The sequence below is a fragment of the Chenopodium quinoa genome, unplaced genomic scaffold (genome assembly GCF_001683475.1).
Source record: "Chenopodium quinoa cultivar QQ74 unplaced genomic scaffold, ASM168347v1, whole genome shotgun sequence".
In the NCBI taxonomy this organism is placed as follows: Eukaryota; Viridiplantae; Streptophyta; class Magnoliopsida; order Caryophyllales; family Amaranthaceae; genus Chenopodium; species Chenopodium quinoa.
The window spans coordinates 7089405-7109739 of NW_018744301.1; positions in this window are offsets into that span (position 1 = coordinate 7089405).

The following is a 20335-nucleotide window of genomic DNA, read 5'->3' on the forward strand; positions in this document are numbered from 1 at the left end:
TTGGACTTTGTATGACCGGGTCTTTCCTCAAGAATAGCCTTGTAACATAAGGAGACTAGCTTGGAGGGGTGTGCACACTTGGGTGAGGAATTGGATTAAAAGGAATTGGTTCTTAATAAAGGAATTGGTTTTATTCACTATTATTTTGAATATTAAATTATTAAAATCGGTTTTGGAATAATGAGTTTTGAATTTATTGGATTAATTATTGGAATTGATTTTAAAAGCATGTTTACAAATAAATTGAGTTTACATTATCTTGCACTTATCGTACTTAACATAATTTGCTAATCCGTATTTCTTATTGGTTTTGGTTTGACCTGTTTACCGTAATGGTAAGCAGTGTTGACTAATTTCAGATGGAGTGATGAATGAGCATATGGGAGTCCCGGGATTTGCTTCACCTAGTTTAGGAATATTGGTCTTGTCTTTATTTTGAGTACTCATAACAATGCTACTATTTTTAATAAATATTAATAAAATAAAGTTGAGTTTTCGCTGCAAGTTTTGTTATTGAGTTACGTATTTTTGAGTAGCCTTGCGTAATCACGCGGAGGTAATACGCTCAAGTCTATCTCTACGGTATAATTATCTGTAATATACTGGTGTTTCCATAAAGGGAGATTTGGGGGTGTTACAGATTCTTTGGCAGATAGTCTAACTAGAGAATTAGCCAATGGCGAAGAAGCATAAGACATTAGAAAAACCTCCTGCCCATCAATTAGAAAAGATGGAGGCAGAAAGAAAAAAAACTTATTGAAGAAACAGATGGCAATGGAGCAGGTTTCATCCTCCACTTGGGCCTTAATGGAGGCCATGATTGTTTCATCAAATAAGAGATCTCAAAATGGTTTGATTAAGATTTGTCATGTAGCAGTTTGAATGTTCCTAATTTACGAAGTAATGGTCATCATTCTGCGACTCATTCCAGATATTCAGAATATAATACTAAATAAAAGAAAAGATAATGATTTTAGATTTTGGTACGATTTAGTTATATTAAGGTCATACAAGTTCTATGATGTCTATGATATATGGGGAAATACAATAATGTTCAACACCAATTCCAGAGTGGGTACTATGTCAATTCATCCCATTCTCTGGAATAAAGGGCACCATATGTGGTGGAGCACTACAAAGCTTAGGATTATGGAATTGTTCATAGCATTGTACCATTTCCTGATAATAATACTAATTTCGTTGAGAAACTCCCAAAATTTCATAGTTATATATTTAGGAGAATTTATGATGCAACAAGATACAAAGGAAGAGTTGAACAAGTCCAAGTGCAAAGTGTAAACATTGAAATGGTTGAAGGAAAAGTTAGCTCTCCACATTTCCTGATCATGTTTAAAGATGTTCATCGCAAAGTCAAAGATCTAATCTGTATCCAGCAGAGACGAGTAAAGGATCCTAGGGAGGCAAGAGCTTATGGATTTTTCTATATTGCTCAGTATCTTAACTAGTTCATAGTGATAAAGGAAGAACCACCAATAATAATACATGTGGAAAATACCACAATGATATCACCAGAATGGTTAAGAAATTATTTTGAAGAAGGAGTATTACATGGCAAATCAGTGTATGATTATCTTGAACAAGTTGAATCTAGGAGATATTTATCTTTAGAAGGAAAAGAGCACTTATTGAAGATCTTTGTCACATGGGATGAATCCCATGCTGCCAAATGTGTGATAGATCTCGATATAGAAGAAGACAACCAAATGTATGTCCATTACGAAGATAGTAAGGACAGGAAAAGTGGTCTACAAGATATGATGGAGTCTTGAGCCCACACCAGCAATAATGTATTCTACTTTTGCTGTTGTAGCGCGTTTTATTTATTTTCAAGAATCTTTAGAGAAGTAGTGAACGATATTCACTTGCTGAGTCATGATTTCTGTAAACCATAGAAAGTGTCGGTGAGCTTTGTGAGCCTTCCCCTATATAAAGGGCATTAGGCAAAGAAATGAAGGCAGGCTTGAAGTAAGTTGGCTCTAGAGCATTTCTGAAAACAAGAAAATTCTCTAGAGAAAATCCTCACCTTAAGAGACAGATTGGTTATCCATCTCTCTTAAAGTAGAGAAAAACTCTATTCCTTGTCATGTCTGTTTAGACTTTCTGTTTTTTAATTCTGTAAGAAATGAGTGTTGTAATCTTTTCAAATTAAATAAAAAATTTTACTTTCAAAAGGGAACGTTATCCTCTCAAAACTTATGTCACAGATGAGTTATTTTTATGTTTAAAAGTACCATCACAAATACAATAGAGATTGTTTGAGTAGTGACTAAGATCTAAGGTAGGAAACGAATTAGATTTGTGTAGTGCCTGATCTAAGGAAGACGGGGTTAGGCCGGGGTTAGCTACCTTGGTAAAGCCGGAAGCTCAGAACGTCGAAGGTTCCATTGTCGACTAAGTTCAGGTATTGGACAAAACTCCCTAAGTAAAACATTTTATACTGCGAAGCAGGGTGGGCTATTAATATAAACGTTAATCTATTTAAGATATAAGTAGTAAATTAGTGATAACTAGTACTAATAAAAGTCATATGAGTAATTATCAAATCGAATTATAGTAATAATCAGTGTATTATTACAAACTGTTATTTTAAATCAAGGTGTTGTTATTAATTTATCAAAAACTGTTTTTGATTTATTAAGTACTGTTATTTACCTCAAATTAAAATTTTTTGAAAAAAAGCTGACGTCACTTGGTATTGGGCGAGGTGACTAATATCGGGTAGCGATCCATCATTCCCCTCTTTGCAAAAGTCACAACAAATTAAAAATCATCATCGTGTATCTTCTATTGAATGTCTTATTAACCTATATATACTAGAAAGCCAGAAGCAAAGGACAAAAAAAACCACTAGCTAACCATGAAAGAGGAGGAGATATCAAAACAACAAAAGTACTTTGAAATAAAACAACTGGCCAGGTACTATATAACACGCCGATAGTTGTAAACAAACATAGTGCCCGCGGGATACATGATTTATAAAGTATAATATTAAGAAAAAATTGATTCTAATAATCCCCCTTTAGCCGATTTGCTATTAATAATCCCAACTTTTGATTATTATCCAATAATTTCACCTTTAGGGTGCATTCTCTTATAATGATCCCTGACTTGTTTGTAACCGGTAGAATTAGTTAACATGCCATGTGGCACTTTATAATTCGCTGAAATATATTGTTTTCATTTATTTTTTTAAAATTATTTTTCCCTTTCCTTCTTCCTGGTCCTTTTCCCCTCCATTCTCCATTCTTCCCAGCTAGGCAGACCATCCCTCCCCCTTGCAACCAGCCACCTACACCCACGACCCCAAACATCAGATCCCAGCCATGCCCACCGTTAAAACATCCAATCACAACCACTCTCACCCCCGAAACACCGTAACCAAACCCATCCCCATTCTAAACGCTTTATTTCAGCCGTTCCACACACCAAAACACCCTACCCCAACCTTATTTAAACCTTGGAAAACACCACCCAAAACGCCCCACCTCAACAAAGGCGCATCTTCGATGTTCAAATTGGAGCATCTATTGATATTGTTAGTGTCAAATTTGCTAGATTAGAGGTTGGAATTATGATTGTAGGTGGTTGAATTGCTGATTGCGACTGGTTTGGAGGTAGGATTGTTGTCGCTGGGTGGCGGATTGGAGTACTATAGGGACTGTGAGGTGGGTACTGCTATGTTGTGGTGGTTATTGGTTGCTGCTGCGTTGTTGAGTGACGGTGGCCGGTGAAAAAGAGTTGTGCATGATGATGCCGTGACTGTTGATGAGTGAGCAACAAGGGCAAAGGGATTGCATCATTGAGTGGTGTGTAGGGGCTGAATGGGGTTTATTGTTGTTGGTGGTGGTGCTGTGGCCAAAAATGTAGGGGACTGCCGGACTGGTGGTCAGGGAAAGGAGGTTGGTGTAGTGGTCTCTATAAAAAAAAAAAAAAAAAAAACGTAAAACTTACCCAAAGAATAGGTCACCAGTCAAATAGGACCATTCGAAGAGAATGTCCCCTAAAGGTGGAATTATTAGATATTAATTAAAAGGTGGGATTATTAGCAGCGAATCAGTCAAAGATGGGATTATTAGAATTAATTTTTCCTAATATTAATCCCATTGAAATATATAAATTTATTTAATGAATAAAAATAAACTCATTTGTTTTAATAAATAAATTATAAATTATTGTACCACAATAATGGCCAAATACAAAAAAAAATAAGGAATATGATTTGAGTAGTATAATAATTTATGTCATTTCAAATTTTTGGTATGCGGCCTGCAGTACCGTACAGTAGGGATACTCGAGTTATTCGGTCAGGGGTTACTCAAGTTGTTAGGGGTAAATCGAGTTATTCGGTCAGGGGTTACTTGAGTTACCCTTGACTGAGTAATCCCTCAAGTAAACCATGACAGAGCCCTTGACCGAGTAACCCCTCAAGTAATCCCTGACCGAGTAACACTTCAAGTAACCCTTGACTGAACCCTCAATTAACCCCTGACCGAGTAACCCATGACCGAACTCCTTAAGTAATCCCTAACCAAATTACTCGAATCACCCTTGACCGAACTCCTTAAGTAACCACTGACCGAATTACTCGAGTAATCCCTTACCAAACTCCTTAAATAACCTCTGACCGAGTAACTCGAGTAATCCCTAACCGAATAACTCGAGTAACCTATGATCGAGTAATACCTAACCGAGTAACTCGAGTAACCCTTGACCAAGTAACCCTTGACCGAGTGAACCCCTCGAGTAACTCCTATCCGAACCCCTCAAACAACCCCTGACTGATTAACTCAAGTAACCCCTGAGTGAATAACTCTGGTAACCTCAAATAAAATAACTCGAAAAACCCCTGCCTTACAGTGTGGTCTGCTGCACCAAAAACTTAATGTATGTAATTCACATTTCTTTGTTTTATCCCCTTTTATTATTTAATTAATAATCTATTACAAACATTTTAATAAATTGTTTTCCTTATTGATAGGTATAGGTTCTGAAAAAAAAAGTTTCAATCTTGAAATATAAAAAAATCATCGTGGTTGTAGTAATTGAAATTTTTTTCCATAAAATTGAACTGAATATTCATGTAACCCATGGTAATCATGTTTTTTTTTTAATATATTAAATTAAAATTATTCATTTTATACCACACCTAATACCCATATTTTCCCTTAGTATTCATCAATTTACCCACCAAAAATAATAAATTTGTATTTTACCCACGCATAGTACCCTATATAATACATACAAGTTGTCTTGTAACACATGGTAATCATGTTTTTTAATTTATAAAAATAGTTCTTACTAGCTTATAATTTAAATTAACACAAATAAATAATAATCGGTCATGTATGCTTTCTCACTTTCTATCACTCGTGGGGAGGAAAAAAATTCTATAAGTATTATTATTATACCACCTAATACCAAAATTTCCCGGCCCTTAGTATTCATCAATATATTTACCCACTTTAAAATAATGAACATGTATTTTATCCACAAATAAGTATATTTTTTCACAAGCATAATAAAAAAATTATCATATCATATTCATATACAATGACCAACAACATCTAATTAAATATATGCACTAACAAAAAGGTATTAAATTTATATGCTATGGAATGTATATGAATAGAAGATAATTATTAAGATAAAGGAAAAAATATTTGTTACTTATAAAGTACACATATTATATATAACTTATTTTCAAAATATGGGCATTAACTTTTGTAATGAAATTTAGGTTTCGGATTCCTAAATCTTCACAATTTTAAAACTCGATATTTTTATCTAAAATTACATTCGTAGGAAATACACAGTATTTGAATCAATTAACATAAATAAAAAATACATTAGAACACAGTGTAAGAGGAAAAGTCTTCATAAGTGAAAATAATAAAGGATTATAATCAAAATAATTATAAGGTAAAATATTTTATTATATTCTTTATATGTATGGAATTTCACGTGGAATATATTCACATTAAAATCATGTATATAATATAATCTCATATAAATTCTTTATTAATATAAATCATTTGCTAATATAAAAATTTTGAATTTTAAAACTGAAAAATATAAACTAAGAGAGGAACATGTGTCAGCCATGAAGCTAGTGTACCATGTTTTCGTATCATATAACTAATATATAAAGCTAAACTTTTAGCAAGGCCACGAGATAGTGACACTTGGCATTCCAATTTTTGGCCAAGTGTCGCGCCACGTTGGATAGATTTAGATAGAAGAGTTCTATTTTAATCAAATTTGGATGAAATTTTAGGATACAATTGTTAGTTTAGAGTTTTGTTTTGATAAAATACCAATATTTCATATGTACAAATTAAATTATAATTTTATTCAAAAAAATTAGATTATAATTCTCAAAAATTATCATATAAATATTTTTTTTTATATCATAATAATTTTTAGAGTGAAGGAAGTAGTTCAAAACTTGAAACATCCATTTATAATATATACTAATTAGTTAAAATAATATACTTCACAATCTAATATAATTTTATTACTATGTAGACCTATCAATCAGGGTCGAGTCATGAGTCATCTCGGATCAGGTCATTTCAGGTTACGAGCCAAGAAATGTTCAACTCTTGCCTTAAATTCTTGGTTCGGGTCAACCCAACAGGTTTTGGACTTTTTTTTTATTTAATATGTTTTTGCTAATTTTTTTTATGTAATTAATCGAACATTTTCACCAGTATTGTTTTGGGTAATTTTACCCATACCACGTGGGCCAACCACATCATGACACGTGTCAGCCCCAAATTCGTCCAAATTGGACGAATCCCCATTTGACACGAATCCCGAGAAAAGACGGCCTTCAAGGGCCCAAATCCCGAGAAAGCTGTAATTCGGTGCAGCCCAACAAAATTAGGTTGTAACGACCTAATTAGGGGCATATTCCCAATGACCCCGTAAACAGGGAGATTCCCCCCATTTTGGGGACACCTACAATTTATTACACCTACCCTATATTCTCTTACATCAGAGAAATCATCTGATCTCGGAATCCTGGAAGATCTACTTTACTTTCCGCATCTTTTTACATTTCTAAAAAATATTCTAACTTGATCGACGGAGGCGGAGCTCCAACCACCCGTAGTCTCCGTTATTTTGCATGTACAGGCGCAGTCAAAGCTAGTCTGCGAGCTATAACTCTCCCGAGGGACAAAAACACACAAAAACTTTGGCGATGTCTGTGGGGAGGGTACCTCAAAGATGGTTTAAGAGTCTGCACCACCTCCTGAACCCAAGTATCACCAGCCGGAGGTCTTTACAGACTAAGAGGATGATGATCCTCAGGTCGAGACATATATGGCCAAAGATGGGTCATTCATTTCTAGCCACCTCCGTCCCAAAGATACCGTAGAACGAGGTGACAGTCAGGCGGGTACAAGTAGGCTCCCTGGGCAACCGGAAGGAGAAACCCAGTCGACAAGAATTCAGGCTCCAGTCACCAGAGAAGAGCTCAAGAAATTTATTACAAGTTTCAAGGGAGAGAACAAGGACCTGATCGAAAAGAAGACGGCTGGCTCTAACAAGGGTAAATCGGCCAAAAAATCTCCTCGAATTGCGAGGAAGAAGTCACTAGGGACAGGCAGCCTACTCCACATCACAAGGAGAAGACTACGCCTGCCCTTGACTGGTCAAAGATCCTTTGGGGCAGAAGGAAGTTCATTCGTGTTGTTCAACAAGATGGCAGCAAGAAGACTTTCGCCGATGCTCGACATGTCATTGAGCGAAATCGCAATCGAAAACTGTATGAGTTAATTAGCTTCTACTTCAAGCTTTCCAAACAACTTCAAAAATACATCCGTAAGGAATACTCGATCCTTACATGAGAGTCGTACAGGCGGTAATACCGTCCATTCTTGCCCTTCGATGATTGGGAATGCCCCGTACGTACCCCCTATGGTCTACGGACAGTATTCTCCTCATTTCATGCATCCGACCTTCTTTGGAGATCAGGCGGCATACAATGTCAAACCTTTAGACTAGCAGCTCCGTCTGCTCAAAATTGGTGAACGTAATAACCGAGGCGGCACATCCGGTCAAGTTTAAAATTGTGTTGGTGGGTGCCTATGATGGTACCTCCAACCCGGAGGACCACCTCATGGCCTACTCCAACCTTACACATGCAGGTGTTGGTGGATGCTATGTGGTGTTGCTGCTTCTCGGCCACCTTGAAGGGTATAGCCCAACACTGGTTTGGCAACCTGCCAGCCGGGTGCATTGACAGCTTCAGGAAGCTTGCCTTCCTGTTTGCCTCCAACTTCTCAATAAACATCCCTGCCAAGAAAACAAGTCTTGACTTGAGTACCATACGGCAAGGAGAATGAGAAGGACTTCGCTCCTAAGTCAAACGGTTCAATCTTGTGAGAATCCAGATGTAGAGGCTGTCTTACGAGGTAGCCTACACAGACTTCTTCAAGGATCTGAAGGATGGGTCGACCTTTAAGTTTGACCTTGTCCAAAAGAGGGTTTTTGCCCTTCAAGAGGCGTTGATAGAGGCGGAGAGCTTTATTCAAGCCACCAACCTCTGCTCGTCCAGTCATCAGTCGGACTCCAAGAAGTCTGACAAGCAAAAAGAGAGTCGGTCTGCTCAGCCGACTCAGAAAGATGAAGAGAGAAAAAGGAGAAAGGAAGTTTAGGTGGTTGATGAGCCTGATCAGCCGTCTAAAAAGAAAAAGAAAGAATTCAAGCTGTATATCTCACAGTATGAATTCAATAAAGAATGCTACACCATTTTTACAGAGGTGAAGGATCGGCTGACCATTGAGCAGCCGAATCCTATGAAGATTTCAGTTCAGTCACGGAACAAGAATAAATAATGTCACTTCCATGAGAAAGTAGGCCATGACACCGCCGACCGTTATAGCCTCAAGCGGACGTTGGACAGTTTGGCTTACAAGGGCTTGTAAAAGCCCTATGTCTTGAAGTCCAAAGCGAATTCTAAGACGAATCTAGGACAACCGTCTAAGACTGCCCAACCTCCTAGTAGCTCGGACACCGGCAAGGATCCGGTTAATATTATACTAGGCGGATTCGCATGTGGTGGCCCGACCATTCAGGGCACCAAGGATCATTTGAAGAAAATGATTTATTCAGTTGATGATGGACAGGCGTCTACCAGCAGAACATTCTGAGATGTCCTCATCACTAAGAAGGATAGGGGCAAAGTCCGCCGACCGCATGACGACCTAGTCGTCATTGAATGTAAGGTCACCAACCAGCTGGTTGGTCGAATCCTTATAGACACGGGTAGCTACTCTGATCTCATCAGCTATAAGTGTTTGACCAAACTTAGCTACAAGCTGGACGATTGGCGGGACGTCTCCCATCCACTAGTTGGATTTTATGGAGGGACTGTGCGCCCAGTCGGACAAATTGATCTACCCATCCGGCTAGGGCAGAAGGGGAAAGGGCGACATATGGCCGTCCAGTTCCTGGTGGTTAAAGAGATGACCGCCTACAACATCATTCTTGGCCAACCCACTCTGAAAGATGCAAGGCCGTCATCATCCCAGCCCTCATGTTGCTCAAGTATGAAAAGGATGATGGCTCTGTTGGCTCCCTCAACAGAGATCAGAAGACAACAAGGGAGTGTTATCTCTTAGACGTGAAACCAACGGCAGTTGCAGCCGGTCAGGCAAAGGAGCCAATAGACCTTGACGATGTCAAGGACCTTAATTCAGCCCCTCTAGCAGCCGCAAAGAAAAGAAAAATTGATGAGCTGGTGGAGGTGAATAAAGAGCAAAAATAGCAATCACTGACCAAGAAACGGTCAGATGGTCTCCGTCCCTAGCCGGCTAGTGAGCACATTGATATTCCTCTGGACGACAGCTGTAAAGAGCAAATTGTTAAGGTAGGTACGACTGCCTTTGAAAGGTTTGGTGCAGACTTCCACCTTCTGCTGAAAGAATTCAAAGACATCTTTGCCTTTGAAGTGGAAGAGATGTCAGGCATCAGCCCGGATCTTGCTGTCCACAAACTCGCCGTGGATCCTAAAAAGAATCCCATCCGGCAAAAGAAAAGAAATATCGGCAAAGAGAGAAGTCAGGCGACAACTACGAAGGTCAAAAAGCCGTTAGACGCCAGGTTCATTCGGCCATGTAACTTCCCTGATTGGGTTGCGAACGTGGTGCTTGTAAAGAAGCCGAATGGTACTTAGCGCATGTGTGTTGACTACACTGACTTGAACAAGGCATGTCCAAAGGACAGTTACCCGCTTCCTAAGATCGGCAGTCTGGTCGACTCTACAGCCGAGCATGTCTTGATGAGTTTATGGATTCCTACTCTGGCTTCCACCGAATACCCCAGTGGAAAAAAGATCAAGAGAACACGGCCTTTGTCACTGATCAGGGGTTATTCTGTTATACGGGGATTCCATTAGGCTTGAAGAATGCGCCAGCTACTTTCCAACGGATGATTAATATAGTCTTCATTATCAGATTTGGAGGAATGTAGAGGTGTACATTGATGACATGATAGTCAAATCCAAGCTACAAATGGATCACTATGCTAATATCCGAGAAACCTTCACCACACTCAGGCGGCATAAGGTCATGTTAAATCTCAAAAAGTGTGTTTTTTGGTGTTAAGTCTGGGAAGTTTTTCGTATTCCTGATTGATCAAAGGGGGATAGAGGCTAACCCCAAGAAGATATAGGCGGTAATTGACATGAAGTCACCCCGCACTGTCAAGGAAGCTTAGAGGCTTAACGGTTGTCTGGCTGCGCTTGGGAGATTCCTCAGCCGGTCATGTGATAAATGCCTTTACTTCTTCCAAGCAATTAGGAAGAAGACTAGATTTAAATGGGGAGATGATGTTGAGGCGGACTTTTCAAAAATTGAAAGAACATTTACACTCCTTGCCAAGGCTTGCTAGTCCTCTACCAAAGGAGACGCTTTACATGTACCTAGCTATCTCAGATCATGCCCTCAGTGACGTTCTCCTAGTTGAGAGAGATGGTATTTAGCTCCCAGATTATTTTATTAGCCATGTTCTAAAAAATGCTTAACTACGGGACCCCATATTTGAAAATTTTAGCCTTGCTCTTTACATGGTTGTAAAGAAGTCGAAGCCTTACTTCTTGGCACATCTGGTGGTGATTTATACAGATCAACCTCTCAAGCGTCCAATGACAACCTTGGAGTCATCCAGCAAAATGCTGGAATGGGCTATTAAAATGCAAAGTCTTTAAATCACCTACTAACCAGGAAAGGCAGTGAAGGGTCAGGCGTTTGCCGACTTCATTGTCGAAATAACAAGGTCAGTTGTGTAGGAGTCGTTCGATGTGCGCCTACGTTAAAGCATGTGTGAATATGCTTGGCACTCTTAGGAAGTGGGAATTGACGTATACGATTAGGGACAAGGAAAGTAGGGAGCCGCCAACAAGTTTTTAAGGAACTTGTAAACCGTTCATGGTTCATAAAAGGCAACCACGATAAAGGGACAACGATAGGCAACAACGATTGACTCGTGAAGGTTACACCCCATTCATAATCCATGAGATTACTAACTCCATATGGTTCAAAACAACGAAAGGAGGATCGGGGATGATGGTACAAAGTGAGTCATGGAGTCACATTCGCCCGTATTGGCCTCTACTCGATTCTTATAGTGAAAAGTGATTCCTGCGATCTCAAAGGCATACAAATAAAATATTCAATTTGCTCCAAACTATTATTATGCTAAATTGGTTTAATATTAATGCAACACATAATTCTAAAATATTAGTGATCCCTTGATTAAACAACAAGATTAAAAAGGAACCTAAACCGGTTGTCCAAATTATCTTATTAGGCGTGATTTTCAATTACATATTCCCTTTAACATGAAATATGGTGATCACAAATAAAATAGAATAAACATTAATATTGGAAGCATTTAACAATAATAACGTTAGTCAAATCAAATAATAATAATAACCCTAATCATGATACTAGCAATATAAAATAATAAGAGTAATTAAGTGAATTAATTACTCACTTTCAGTGTTTCCTTGAATTGCTACATCGTGAATAAACTGTTAGTAACTTCAATAAAAATATAAATCAAATGGAAATTAAATGAAATAAAAATTAGATTTTATTTGGTCCAAAACCTCAATAAATTATACCTTTCACGCCTTGGTTAAAGTATAGAGCTTTGGGTATTGTATGGACTCCTTGGGGTGCTTAAGGGAAGTTTTATAGAAGAATAGGGAGGGTAGTGTTTAGGCTAAAGAAGGAGAAGAGAATTATTTTAAAATCAAGCTTGTTGATGATTGAAAAAGGGGAGATATGACCTCTATTTATAGAGAAAAAAGAAGGGTCGAAAAAACAAGATAAGATCCGAATTAAATTGGAATACAACTCGATAGACTGCAGTTTTTGCGGTTTTTGTTTTTATCATATCTTTTGATCCAGAAATTGGAATAAGATAAATAAGATATCGTTGGAAATCTCTTGAAGTCTAATTTCTAACCCAATTAGAATAAGGTTAAAATATTTTGTACAATAAAAAATATGGCCGAAATAGTGAGACGGTGTCAGTTTTGGATAGAGTTTGACATTTTATTCATATCTTTTCCGTTATAGCTCGAAATTGATATTATAATATATCATTGGAAATATAATTTCAAGGGCTATCCAACCATATAAAATTTGGATAAAAAATATGAGTGAAAAAAATCATATCTGACTATCTTTGAACGTCTTTAAATTCGGATAGAAAAAGGATTTTCAAAAAGAAAAGTTTTATTCAATTTCAAACTCTTTAATATTATCTTTTCAAAAAGGATAATTAATATCTTTTATAAACTTATAGAAGCTTCTAATTAATCCTAATTGGTTTAGGAATGGGATTAAATAATTTGGGCCCTCCACATGATCATTGGGTCGTAGGTAAGGTGGGCGTAGGTTCGGTTTGGGCTTAGTTTAATATTTTGGCCATAACTTATTCGTTATAACTCGGATTTGAGCTTATTATATATCTTTGGAAAGCTCTTTTCAATCCTCATCCAATTATTTAATCATTGGCCCCATATTGTGGACCAAAACAAACTGGATTTAACGTTTTTATAAAAAGGACACGAAATGAATGATTTTAAAGGACACGAAATGAATTATTTTGGGTTTAAAGGCACAAAAAGAGGAAAATAAGTTATGGTTTGGGGAAATGGGATAGGATTTGGGTTGGTTTATGAAATGGAAATATGGATTTAAGCACTCCAAGATTAAATACTCAACCCGACCAATAATGGCGGTGAAAGGTTGTTCATCATCAGATTTGGACAACCTTGATCAGATTTGGAAGGTGCATGTTGACGGGAGTTCTAATATGAACGATTGTGGTGCAGGTATAATCCGTGAATCTTTGGAAGGGGATAAATATGAATATACACTACGGTTCAAGTTTCGGGCCTCAAATAATGAGGCGCAATATGAAGCCCTGCTAGCCGGCATCCGCATGTGTAAGGCGGCAGGGGAAACAAAAATTGACGCCTTCTCATACTCTCAGTTGGTCGTTAGCCAATACCATGGTGAGTATAAGGCCACCCATCTGGCTATGATCAAATACTTACAGGTGATCAAATCTGAGGCTAGAAAACTTGAAGAATTGCATCTAAGTCAAGTGCCTAGGTCTGAAAACAACCAGGCGGATGCTCTATCAAAACTGGCATCCTCCGCCTCTTGTGATACGCCTTGGTCAGACTTCTGGGAAGTTATGGAAAAAAGGAGAATATTTGATAAAGAACCCATTGGAGTACTTGACCAAAGCTCTACCTGGATGGATGGCATCCTGGAACACTTGACAGACGGCACACTTCATGATTCACCAGGAGGCATCCGTCATGAAGAAGCGTGCTGCAAACTTCAAGATGAAAGACGGAGAACTCTTCAAGGCGGGCTTCCTAAAGCCGTTGTTGAAGTGTGTCACCCCACAAAAGGGGAAAAACGTTCTCAAAGATCTGCACTCGGGATACTGCGCCTCTCACAAAGGCGGCAGATTCCTGGCTGTCAGGACCAGAAGGCAAGGTTACTTTTGGCCCACTCTTGAAGAAGACGCCATGGAGATGGTCAGGAAATGCGACAAGTGCCAAATATTTGGCAAGCTCATCCATAAGCCGGAAACTAACCTGACAGCTATCCACAGCCCAGTCCCGTTTGCTAAATGGGGCATGGAAATTATAGATCCTTATACACCTGCACCAGGAGGAAAATGTTATATTTTGGTGGCTATGGATTATTTCACTAAGTGGGTGGAAGTAGAGGCGGTCAAAAGCATCAAGAAAAAGGATGTCATCTCTTTCATTTGGAAGAACATCATCACCCGGTACGGCGTACCTGTGTCTATGATGTTTGATAATGGCCCTCAATTTTAAACGCCTTAGCTCAAGACTTGGTTGGGAGATCAAGGGATCTCACATTATTTTTCATCAGTCAGCCAACCCCAAGAAAACGGCCAAGTTGAAGCCTTCAACAAACTTATCTCATACGACATCAAAAAGAAAATTGAAAGAGCCAATGGTTTATGGGCTGAAGAGTTAATTCATGTCCTATGGGCCATTCGGACAAATGAAAAAGGGGCAACTGGTGAAACCCCATTTCTCATGGTTTACGTTGTTAAAGTCGTCTTGCCCCTCGAGCTTTATGAGCCTACTCTACGAGTCATGCTATATGATGAAGAGGCAAACAGGGAGGCCATACGGCTAGCATTGAACTTACTCCCGGAGCGCAGGGGCAATGTCGCCTTACTTCATGAGATTTACCATCTTAGAATGACCCGTGCCTACAACAAGAGATTGCACAAACGGCCCTTGAAATTTGGGGACTTTGTGTTACGGAAAATGGAGTCAACCGGTAGGGCCAATGAACATGGACTGCTAACTCCTAATTGGGATGGCCCCTACCGGACCTATGAGGAAGTAAGGAACGACAGATACCGCCTAGAAACTCCAGACAGCAGGCGGCTGCCCATAACTTAGAACGTAGACAACTTGAAAAAGTACTACTTCTGATATTTGTAAGTTTTTTGTAAATGAAAGGCCTATCAATGAAAAAGTAGCTTTTTGTTTTCAATCCTGTTAATTACCTCGTATATATACATGTGTAATGATAAATTACCATTTATGTAATGCACAGACGGCCAATTGAATGAATTAAACTAAGTTAAAAACTTAGTGGCTAATTAATGTCCAAATTAAGAGGCCAATGGTCGGATGCTATTTTATTTTATAAATTCGTCTGCTCCAACATGAGTATGGCATTTGGCGACGTCCCTCCGGGTGTTATCGTCGTAGAGGGAATTCTATCGTTTGCTTTACAAACGCATGCAGACGGAAAATATTAAACGACCTAATTGGTCAACTTATAGCCGTCTGACCAAAATAATCTAAAGAATGAATAAGCTCAAAAGTTGGATGTTTAATGACATCAGCCGGTTACCGACTGAAGTTCTTACTTAGATTATTCAATGAAATTGTACAATTCTTCCCAATTAGGCAAAGGGACATTGAGTATAATGGATTTCAAATACCCCAAGCAAAGGAGATGAAGCGCATTAGTTCCACTGCCTGGTTTGACGGCTGCCCGCTTAAGTAATTGGACGGCTGTGCGATTGGTTTGGGGCAATCACTACAGTGATTGATTGACTTAGAAACTTCCCATACTCTCTTAAGTATCAAAAGTTCCTAAGCCAATCAATCGGCAAGGTAGTAAAACCAACCACACAGCCGCCTAGGGGTAAGTACAGCCAGGATAGTTTCTGCCGTATGGTTTTAATAAGTTAGGCAAATTCAGGCATATATATATATAAGAAAAATTTAAAGCAAAATTCAAGTGAAAAATTTGATTTCAAAAATGCAAAACTAACTCATTCGGTATTTTCATATATGAACCCGGTTACAAAGAGCTGGGGAGTAATATTAATTTGAATCACCATCTTGGAGGAAATATAAAGATTAAAACATCCAAATACTCGGCACGCAGGCCAGAAAAAACTAGAATTGGCATACTGTCACTGAAAACTAAGGTTGACCCGCCTGGTCTTGCTCCTTGGGCTGCTCTTCATAAGAATGGAGCTCAATCGCCACCCCGGCTGCAAGAAGCTCCTTAGAAGGCTCCTCAAGCTCGGCATTCGCCCAAGCTTCGAATGACTCAGGCTCTTGATGCCCCTTTCTCTTCTATACACAACATCTTTAGCGTATTGGAAAGAAAGACCCCAAAAACCATACAATTTCTCTAGATATAGTGCATTCCAAGAAATATTCATCCGTGTGTCAAAGTCATCTTCATTCTCAGCAATCAGGCGGTTTTGATCCGCCTCAATTGTGGCCCGGATGTTCTTTTAGACTTGCTCTACTTCCTGTTGAGGCGCTCAACCTCGGCTTTGAGATCAGTGTTCTCCTGGGCAACACCCTGCAAAGCCTTGAGGTCGTCCTAAGCCTTCTTAAGAGAGGTCTCAGCACCATTAGCCTTCTCCTTGGCCTCATTCAAGGTTGTAGTAAGGCCCCTGATTAGATTCGCCTGTTTCAGCACCACGACTTTAGTTTCAAGTTCATTTATTGTACATTGATATTCAGCAACATCTTGAGAATCCCTAGCTGATCTATTATCTCTTTTTACCTTTTCTCTTTTCCAGGTGTATGGCCGCTTGAGTCCATCAACCCTGAGCATAGCCTGGAAATGCCAACGGTGTGAAAAATACGGGCGAAATTATACTTATTATTTCTCAAAAGGGAAATAAGTCATACCTCAGACATGAGGCTCAAGATGTGTTCCAGGTTAAACGTCTCTATGCTTGGAATGGTGTCCTTCTCCTTCTTGGGGACAATAGCCATCATGGCCTTGGCATGCGCCTGCACGTCCGACCACCAAGGGATTGATCTGCACCATATGTGAAAGGGGGTGAGTGAGCTAAATAGGCGGCACCAGCTTGATGTCGGTTGTCTGATGAAGAGGTCTGTTGAGAGTGAGATTTCACTCGCAAGGGCCATCCAAGCCTAGGCGGAGATTCGAAAGGATTATATATACCTTCATAATCCTGTAGGCTTGCGCCACCCACAGGCGCAGAGAGGCCGGATGGAACCAAAGAGCCCCTGGCCAAGTCCAGGCCAACTCCAAAGCCTCCTATGGTAACGTTTCTCCCCCCGATGCGCAGATGGTTTTTCCTAGAAGAGCCTTTTAGGGCCTTCTGTCCGAAAGCGGCTTTGATAGACTTTACAGGCTTAGTGGGAGTGGAGGCGGTGTTATCTAGTCCCTTCTTGAAAAGATTCTTGGTGAAGGACTTGGAATCCTCTCCACCCTGCAAGTAAAATTATTTAAAACTTACAGTCGGCAATTCTCTTGAAGACTAAGTCAAGGGACTAGACGGTTTCTTACCTTAGCTTTTAGCTTGGCAGCTCTAGCCTCCGCTAGATCCTTGCGGATTTGAGTGGAGGACCGTTTGGGGGTCTTCTCGTCTGAGACCATCCTAAAATCTTCTTCTACAAAAAAAAAAAAAAAAAAAAAAAAAAAAAAAAAAAACACTCAGTATAACAACATAATTAGTTGACAGAGCAATAGTACAAACAGCATTACGCCGGATGTGCAGCAAACATACGCTTTGTTAACATTTTGCTCAGCCCACAGGCGGAAAAGATCGCCTTGTCTCTAAACCACGCGCACATAGGTATCTAAGTTTTTTGAAACCTTTATCACGTCCCCGGTTGAGAGAGTCTCGGGCTTGGTCTCAAAAAACCTCGTCTCCATAATCTTTTCATAGTCGTCCTCTGGGATCCGGGGAAGGGCGCACTTCCGACCAAGAAGGTCAAGTTACTTATTATACTGGCGCAGCTCACGGTTTTCCCACCGGGTGGGTGTAGACAGCAAATAGAAACGGTGTTTCCAATTATCATACTTAGACACTTTGTCCAAAGTCATCTGGTATTGGGGGAGGGTGGTCAAAGTGTACCACGCTCTCAAACCGCCTGGGTTGCGGCTGAGATAGGGAATATGTGCAAAAGCCTCCCATTCCGAGTTCAGACCCTACATCTCGCAGGCGGCCACGTACCCAAGAATGTTAGCCCATGAGTTTGGGGTTAACTGTCAGGCTCTTAAGCCTTAACCCCTAAGTATGGCTTTCACAGCGTCGTTAAGGGGGAACCGGAGACCAGCCAAAAACACCGCCTCATATTAGCCAAAATAGTGTTCTCTTGATCATCCATCCAGTAGTTGGTGCCCAGCTCAGGCGGCACCCGGATTGTATATCCTTCCCTAATGGGTCTTTTGAGTACAAAATTTTCAATCCCCTTTACCATGATTTTTCTATCTTTAGCAGAGACGAGGATACTAAAGGGGTCATCCTTGTCTTCCCATTTTTTCCTTTCCTCAACCTCGCTATCCTCAAGCGGGGAAAGAGGAGCATCACTGTCATCCTCAGGCTAGACCTTGAGGCAGAGTTCTCCCTGTCTCTTTCTTGGGAGACCTCTTTATCGGCTGACCCCAAGCCAGACGCAGACTCTTCCCCGACTCTGTCTTCAGGGCCAGCCTCATCAAGTTCCATTTGGGAGACGGCTTCCTCATCATCTCTACCCTTAACTTCAGCCAACATTGTATCACTAGGGGTCCTAGGGATCCCAAACGAGGAATATTCTCTCGAATCCTCATTCATCTCTTCCCCCTCAATCAGTGTTAATACATTGGACGGCACTTCCAATGTACTGTCTCTTCTACGGCGTCTGGTGGCTGTTTGTTTAGTTCTAGCCACTCGATCCTGCACAGACACATAAACTATCGGTTAGATGTACAAAATTGCTCCATGCACCCAGAGCCGGCGCTCCCAATCCTAGACTCAGCCACACCAGGAGACCGGCTGACTATTGACCTAGGCCATGCCGTGTATGTTGGTGATGAGTCCATTTATTGAATGAAAGTATACAAATGAAAAGAATGAGCTAGAGGGGGTAGAGACGGTACCTTAGAATCTTACTCTAGAGGGAGGCAAGCGGCGTTGACCGGCTGCTATACGTTAGTTGAAGGTGACCTTGCTTGTGTATGACACAGGCGGTTACCAAACCGGCTAGGGTAGGCGAAAAAGAAGCAAAGTTTCTATTTACACACAGACAGAAGTCAGAGTCTCTCTCTCTCTCTCTCTCTCTCTCTCTCTCTCTCTCTCTCTAGAACTTTTGACTTTCTCTTTTTGAAAAGTTTTGGAAACGTCCAAAACAAGGGGGGTAAAACATATATTTATGGAGGGGTATAAGCAGGGGTATTCTTGTAGTTTCCCTCAGAATGTGAAAAGTTAAACTTTCATAGTAAAAAAAAAAGGTGGTTAAGTGACATATGTCACAGATGCCACGTGGCGCGCTGCGTCACATCTGTGAAGGAAAAATGTTTTGGGTAATTTTACCCATGCCACGTAGGCCAACCAGATCATGACACATGCCAGCCCCAAATTCGTCCAAATTGGACGAATCCTCATTTGACATGTGTCATTCCTAGAATCTGGGAGAAAAGGCGGCCTTCAAGGGCCTAAATTCCGAGAAAACTGTAATTCAGCACAGCCCAACCGAATTTGGTCATGGGCAAATTTTCCAATGACCCCATAAATAGGGAGATCCCCCCCATTTTGGGGACACCTACAGTTTATTACACCTACCCTACTTTCTCTTACATCAGAAAAATCACCTGATATCAGAATCCGAGAAGATCTACTTTAATTTCCGCACCTTTTTACATTTCCCAAACACGTTCTCACTTGATCGTCGGAGGAGGAGCTCCAACCACGCACCCGGAGTCTCCGTTATTTTGTAGGTACAGGCGTATTCAGGGCTAGTCTTCGAGCGGTAACTCTCCCGAGGGACAAAAACACTCAAAACAAGTATTATTATTAGTCATTACATGCCTACAAAATAGCAAATCGTTATAAAAGCACATCAATTGCTAACTAATTTTGTATCAATGATATATTGATATATTTTACAACGATTAAATATTTATCTTAAAATCTATTAAACAAGTCGGACATCACACTGGGCACAAAACTAATTTAGTTTAAATTTTGCTATTTATCATAAAGCAAACTAGTTTTGTGCCCCGTGCAATGCCCGAGTTGTTTATTAATTTTTAAGATAAAATTTTAATCTATATGTCAAATTTTAAAATATATCATTGATACAAAATTAGTTAGCAATTGATGTATTTTTGTGATGATTTGTTATCTAGTAAACATGTAATGGCATAAAAAAATTAAAAATTAGCAAAAAATAAATTAAATAAATAAAATGTTCAAAGCATGTTGGGTTGACCCGAATCCAAAACTTTGGGCAAGGGTTGAA